The sequence below is a fragment of the Parasteatoda tepidariorum genome, chromosome 6 (genome assembly GCF_982258835.1).
Source record: "Parasteatoda tepidariorum strain Cologne lab strain chromosome 6, Ptep-v5.0, whole genome shotgun sequence".
NCBI classification, from domain to species: Eukaryota; Metazoa; Arthropoda; class Arachnida; order Araneae; family Theridiidae; genus Parasteatoda; species Parasteatoda tepidariorum.
In genome coordinates this window covers 115,539,141-115,546,803 of record NC_141760.1, presented here as the reverse complement: position 1 = coordinate 115,546,803, position 7,663 = coordinate 115,539,141, and the positions used below count along the sequence as shown (strand labels likewise).

General features: G+C 33.3%; 1 long non-coding RNA gene across 3 annotated transcripts; it reads right to left on the bottom strand.

The window, feature by feature from the left end:
- Positions 1-217: 217 nt before the first annotated feature.
- On the bottom strand, positions 218-7,632 carry LOC147808317 (uncharacterized). Of its 3 annotated transcripts, XR_015434852.1 has the most exons (10): positions 7,260-7,632; positions 5,614-7,189; positions 5,167-5,543; positions 4,721-5,096; positions 4,275-4,650; positions 3,831-4,204; positions 3,385-3,760; positions 2,939-3,314; positions 1,169-2,868; positions 218-1,072 (listed from the first exon to the last, which is right to left on the bottom strand). It is a non-coding gene; the product is annotated as an uncharacterized LOC147808317 (long non-coding RNA). The 3 variants fall into 3 exon arrangements; XR_015434850.1 differs by having other exon boundaries at positions 5,167-7,189; XR_015434851.1 differs by lacking the exon at positions 2,939-3,314 and having other exon boundaries at positions 5,167-7,189.
- Positions 7,633-7,663: the final 31 nt, after the last annotated feature.

Here is a 7,663-nt window from a genome sequence, read left to right as displayed (position 1 = left end):
AGAACAAAAAACTCAATTTGATATCATTTATTTTGCTCACCTTACAGCGTTGAAACAGATTGCCCATATGTACTTTTTGCCCATATGTACTTTTTTTTTTAAATCTGAAAACAATAACATTAGTTTAATTATGTTCCCTTATCGTGAAATTTCAATCTAAATCTTAAATGAATCCTAGAAAAAAGATAGTCAAACAAAAAATAATCAAAAACTAAATTGCAAGTATAACACTTTTATTTGTAACTAATTTGTAATATTACAGCAGAAATAAAAATTTAATCTGTACATTATGTAAAAAGTTTAACACAAATTACAAAATTGAACTTCAATAATCCAATAGCAAATATATAACACTATCAAATACACGATATCAAAATTATACAATACAACACCCTATCAAAATGCGCTACCAATTTAAATTGGATAAATTTGAAGCGGCAAACTACAGAAAAAACACATTTCGAATACAACTTTTCAACTTTTTCTCACAGCTATAACTCTTATGATCAATATAAATATTATATAGAATAGATTACATAGAGCAGAACATATTACATAGAATAGAAATATATTACAGTAAATAAAATGCTAAGTTTGAAAAACATTGCTGAAGGAACAAAGCAAAAGACAGGGACAATAAAAGCTTTGGTGACTGAGAGCAGTTAATCTGAAGGGTTGTTTTAAACTATTCAATTTGACATAAAAATGTGATAAACATAATTTTTCTCAAGTGACAAGGGAACACCTGGATCAAACTAGCCTTCATGGAGGACTTTGTTGCAACTAACCCGCATTTGCGTTACATGGAGAGGAAAACCATGAAAACCTCCCACGGTTAGCCCGACGATGTGGGGATTTTAACCCACTATCAGTCTACCACTAAGGTCATTTTATGTCAGCACTGTTTTCTGTGCTAGTACACGTTATACGTCAACAGCAGCAGATTCTGGCGAGTCTTAACTTGAGCCACCTCATTGGGAGGGTAAAACCGAAACTGTTCTTTTCCCATTTGGTAAAGACTGCAGAACAACTTCGAGAAGCTCTTTTATCTGGATATCACAAACTCATGAATCTGAAAAATTATCAATATTCAATTTTTGCAAAATAAGATTCAGTTTACATAGAGAAGGCTTTGGATAAGAGAAAAAAATGAAGGTTATCGTCTCACCTATTAGACCAGCAAGGAAACAAGTTCTTTTGTCGGAAGACGTCATTCAGTTCTCGAGATAGAAAACTGCATGAAAAGCTGCACTAATTCTTTTTTCCGAAGCTTGTGCAGTTGTAGCTTCCCAAAACGTGTCCATCAGCCGCATATCAAGAATACAGTCAATTCTGAAAAATACAACACACACAAGCAGTATCTATGCACAAAAACAAAAGGAGAAATTAAACAAACTAAAGCAATAAGGTAAAATAAACCAATATTTAAACCAGCTTCGAAAAAAAAAATACTCAATTAACTTTAAAAGTTTGAAATTTAAACCAGATTTAAGTACCTTTAAATGTTATCATCAAACATATATATTATTGTACAGTGAGAAAACGCTACGTTGGCGTTTTTATACATTAATTTTCCTTTTGTGCTTTAATTTTCATTCAATTTTGAATGCTTTTGCCAATTACAGAAGATTTCTTAGAGTTAATTTTAAGAAATGACAAAAGAATGCAAACAATCAATTAAGAGTTCCAGTTGAGTTTTAATTTAGAAACGAAACGATCAGAAGAAACTAAATCCATACTTAAAAATAATCCTAAACAATTTTAATAATCTGCAAATTTAAAAAGATAATTGAAATAAGATCTTTAAATATACTGAGAGATAAAAATCCATCAGAAATAGATTTAAAATAAAGTTACACAATTTAAATGACTTTGAATAATTTCGTTACAAGATTAATTGAATAATTTTAATTGAATAATTTACGATTTAATAATTTTAGTCTTTCAATATTATGCTAAAAACTTAAATATAACAAGTTTTAAATGTAACTACATATTTTTACACAGAGTTTTCTTACCTTGACGATTAGTGCTTCCATACATTGCAAAATAATAAAAACTAGTTTATACCTGCTTCAATCAACACTAGGTTTATTTCTTTCTCATAGAATCGAATTCTGTTGACTTAAAATGGGTTAACACTAAAAAATTTAATCCCAAAAAATTGACTCACTAACAAAAATTCGGTAATTAAAAATTAGCTTTCTTGAAAAATTCCGTTTAACCGTTTGAGTGCGGATGTGCCAAAAATGCGGAAATCTTGTTTTGAACCAAAAATGCGGAGACACTGCTGTTGGTTAGTATAGGTTGGTTAGTGGTTGGTAGGTAGTAGTTAGTAGTAGTTGGTTAGTAGTGTTGTACGCATTTCATTCCGCACTCTTAGCATATATAAGAAAACTCTTCAGCACTCAAACGGTTGATAGTGAGAAAAGTGAAATTAAACTTAGGGTAATTCTAGGCCAAGTGAAACCTCATCAGAACGCATAAGCGATTTACTCTACAGCCGCTCGTGGGCCAAAGACTTTCGTCATTAATATCTTCAAATCGTTCCGTTTTCCATAGACACGTCTTAATCTTTACCATAAAAATGATCTGATGAAGTTTTAGCTTCCCGAAACGTGTCCATCAGCAGGATATCAAGAAGACAGTAAATTCTGAAAATACAAGACAAAAAATCTGGTCCTACGCACAAAACAAAAATAAATTAAAAATCCAAACCAATCAGAAAGAATAAACCGATAGTATAGATAGTGTTCTCTACACTAGGAATCACTGCAAGCTCTTGACTGACTGCACCTCCGGGTAGCTGTTTTTGAGAATTTTGAAGCCAAAAGGATCACAATAAGATGACCATTCTGCTTTGAGATGCTAAAAATGAAAAGCGTATTAAGTGAAAAGTTCTCGGAAGGAGAAGGAAGAGAAAAAGTTACCATCTTACCTATTAGGCCAGCAAGAATGCGATTGAGTACTTCGTCATCAATATCTTCAAATCGTTCCGTTTTCCATAGACACGTCTTAATCTTTACTATAAAAATGATCTGATGAAGTTTTAGCTTCCCGAAACGTGTCCATCAGCAGGATATCAAGAAGACAGTAAATTCTGAAAATACAAGACAAAAAATCTGGTCCTACGCACAAAACAAAAATAAATTAAAAATCCAAACCAATCAGAAAGAATAAACCGATAGTATAGATAGTGTTCTCTACACTAGGAATCACTGCAAGCTCTTGACTGACTGCACCTCCGGGTAGCTGTTTTTGAGAATTTTGAAGCCAAAAGGATCACAATAAGATGACCATTCTGGTTTGAGATGCTAAAAATGAAAAGCGCATTAAGTGAAAAGTTCTCGGAAGGAGAAGGAAGAGAAAAAGTTACCATCTTACCTATTAGGCCAGCAAGAATGCGAATGAGTACTTCGTCATTAATATCTTCAAATCGTTCCGTTTTCCATAGACACGTCTTAATCTTTACTATAAAAATGATCTGATGAAGTTTTAGCTTCCCGAAACGTGTCCATCAGCAGGATATCAAGAAGACAGTAAATTCTGAAAATACAAGACAAAAAATCTGGTCCTACGCACAAAACAAAAATAAATTAAAAATCCAAACCAATCAGAAAGAATAAACCGATAGTATAGATAGTGTTCTCTACACTAGGAATCACTGCAAGCTCTTGACTGACTGCACCTCCGGGTAGCTGTTTTTGAGAATTTTGAAGCCAAAAGGATCACAATAAGATGACCATTCTGGTTTGAGATGCTAAAAATGAAAAGCGCATTAAGTGAAAAGTTCTCGGAAGGAGAAGGAAGAGAAAAAGTTACCATCTTACCTATTAGGCCAGCAAGAATGCGAATGAGTACTTCGTCATTAATATCTTCAAATCGTTCCGTTTTCCATAGACACGTCTTAATCTTTACTATAAAAATGATCTGATGAAGTTTTAGCTTCCCGAAACGTGTCCATCAACAGGATATCAAGAAGACAGTAAATTCTGAAAATACAAGACAAAAAATCTGGTCCTACGCACAAAACAAAAATAAATTAAAAATCCAAACCAATCAGAAAGAATAAACCGATAGTATAGATAGTGTTCTCTACACTAGGAATCACTGCAAGCTCTTGACTGACTGCACCTCCGGGTAGCTTGTTGAGAATTTTGAAGCCAAAAGGATCACAATAAGATGACCATTCTGGTTTGAGATGCTAAAAATGAAAAGCGCATTAAGTGAAAAGTTCTCGGAAGGAGAAGGAAGAGAAAAAGTTACCATCTTACCTATTAGGCCAGCAAGAATGCGAATGAGTACTTCGTCATTAATATCTTCAAATCGTTCCGTTTTCCATAGACACGTCTTAATCTTTACTATAAAAATGATCTGATGAAGTTTTAGCTTCCCGAAACGTGTCCATCAGCAGGATATCAAGAAGACAGTAAATTCTGAAAATACAAGACAAAAAATCTGGTCCTACGCACAAAACAAAAATAAATTAAAAATCCAAACCAATCAGAAAGAATAAACCGATAGTATAGATAGTGTTCTCTACACTAGGAATCACTGCAAGCTCTTGACTGACTGCACCTCCGGGTAGCTGTTTTTGAGAATTATGAAGCCAAAAGGATCACAATAAGATGACCATTCTGGTTTGAGATGCTAAAAATGAAAAGCGCATTAAGTGAAAAGTTCTCGGAAGGAGAAGGAAGAGAAAAAGTTACCATCTTACCTTTTAGGCCAGCAAGAATGCGAATGAGTACTTCGTCATTAATATCTTCAAATCGTTCCGTTTTCCATAGACACGTCTTAATCTTTACTATAAAAATGATCTGATGAAGTTTTAGCTTCCCGAAACGTGTCCATCAGCAGGATATCAAGAAGACAGTAAATTCTGAAAATACAAGACAAAAAATCTGGTCCTACGCACAAAACAAAAATAAATTAAAAATCCAAACCAATCAGAAAGAATAAACCGATAGTATAGATAGTGTTCTCTACACTAGGAATCACAGCAAGCTCTTGACTGACTGCACCTCCGGGTAGCTGTTTTTGAGAATTTTGAAGCCAAAAGGATCACAATAAGATGACCATTCTGGTTTGAGATGCTAAAAATGAAAAGCGCATTAAGTGAAAAGTTCTCGGAAGGAGAAGGAAGAGAAAAAGTTACCATCTTACCTATTAGGCCAGCAAGAATGCGAATGAGTACTTCGTCATTAATATCTTCAAATCGTTCCGTTTTCCATAGACACGTCTTAATCTTTACTATAAAAATGATCTGATGAAGTTTTAGCTTCCCGAAACGTGTCCATCAGCAGGATATCAAGAAGACAGTAAATTCTGAAAATACAAGACAAAAAATCTGGTCCTACGCACAAAACAAAAATAAATTTAAAAATATAACCCAATCAGAAAGAATAAACCGATAGTATAGATAGTGTTCTCTACACTAAGAATCGCTGCAAGCTCTTGACTGACTACACCTCCGGGTAGCTGTTTTTGAGAATTTTGAAGCCAAAAGGATCACAATAAGATGACCATTCTGCTTTGAGATGCTAAAAATGAAAAGCGCATTAAGTGAAAAGTTCTCGGAAGGAGAAGGAAGAGAAGAAGTTACCATCTTACCTATTAGGCCAGCAAGAATGCGATTGAGTACTTCGTCATTAATATCTTCAAATCGTTCCGTTTTCCATAGACACGTCTTAATCTTTGCCATAAAAATGATCTGATGAAGTTTTAGCTTCCCGAAAAGTGTCCATCAGCAGGATATCATGAAGACAGTAAATTCTGAAAAATACAACACACAAAAGCAGTATCTATGCACAAAACAAAAATGATAAATCAATGGAGATAATCAGACAATTTTGATGTAGCCCAAGATTTTGAACAGTATATAAGCACAGGTTCTAAAAGTTTTTATTTTTTGCAATTTTATACTTCATTATTTATATTTTCTAATATTAAATTTGATTTTCAAATAAAAGCATTTCGTTATTAAGAAAGTGTTGTCCCGTACATATAAATTTAGAAACGAAACGATCAGAAGAAACTAAATCCATACTTAAAAATAATCCTAAACAATTTTAATAATCTGCTAATTTAAAAAGATAATTGAAATAAGATCTTTAAATATACTGAGAGATAAAAATCCATCAGAAATAGACTTAAAATAAAGTTACACAATTTAAATGACTTTGAATAATTTCGTTACAAGATTAATTGAATAATTTTAATTGAATAATTTACGATTTAATAATTTTAGTCTTTCAATATTATGCTAAAAACTTAAATATAACAAGTTTTAAATGTAACTACATATTTTTACACAGAGTTTTCTTACCTTGACGATTAGTGCTTCCATACATTGCAAAATAATAAAAACTAGTTTATACCTGCTTCAATCAACACTAGGTTTATTTCTTTCTCATAGAATCGAATTCTGTTGACTTAAAATGGGTTAACACTAAAAAATTTAATCCCAAAAAATTGACTCACTAACAAAAATTCGGTAATTAAAAATTAGCTTTCTTGAAAAATTCCGTTTAACCGTTTGAGTGCGGATGTGCCAAAAATGCGGAAATCTTGTTTTGAACCAAAAATGCGGAGACACTGCTGTTGGTTAGTATAGGTTGGTTAGTGGTTGGTAGGTAGTAGTTAGTAGTAGTTGGTTAGTAGTTGGTTAGTAGTGTTGTACGCATTTCATTCCGCACTCTTAGCATATATAAGAAAACTCTTCAGCACTCAAACGGTTGATAGTGAGAAAAGTGAAATTAAACTTAGGGTAATTCTAGGCCAAGTGAAACCTCATCAGAACGCATAAGCGATTTACTCTACAGCCGCTCGTGGGCCAAAGACTTTCGTCATTAATATCTTCAAATCGTTCCGTTTTCCATAGACACGTCTTAATCTTTACCATAAAAATGATCTGATGAAGTTTTAGCTTCCCGAAACGTGTCCATCAGCAGGATATCAAGAAGACAGTAAATTCTGAAAATACAAGACAAAAAATCTGGTCCTACGCACAAAACAAAAATAAATTAAAAATCCAAACCAATCAGAAAGAATAAACCGATAGTATAGATAGTGTTCTCTACACTAGGAATCACTGCAAGCTCTTGACTGACTGCACCTCCGGGTAGCTGTTTTTGAGAATTTTGAAGCCAAAAGGATCAAAATAAGATGACCATTCTGCTTTGAGATGCTAAAAATGAAAAGCGCATTAAGTGAAAAGTTCTCGGAAGGAGAAGGAAGAGAAAAAGTTACCATCTTACCTATTAGGCCAGCAAGAATGCGATTGAGTACTTCGTCATCAATATCTTCAAATCGTTCCGTTTTCCATAGACACGTCTTAATCTTTACTATAAAAATGATCTGATGAAGTTTTAGCTTCCCGAAACGTGTCCATCAGCAGGATATCAAGAAGACAGTAAATTCTGAAAATACAAGACAAAAAATCTGGTCCTACGCACAAAACAAAAATAAATTAAAAATCCAAACCAATCAGAAAGAATAAACCGATAGTATAGATAGTGTTCTCTACACTAGGAATCACTGCAAGCTCTTGACTGACTGCACCTCCGGGTAGCTGTTTTTGAGAATTTTGAAGCCAAAAGGATCACAATAAGATGACCATTCTGGTTTGAGATGCTAAAAATGAAAAGCGCATTAAGTGAAA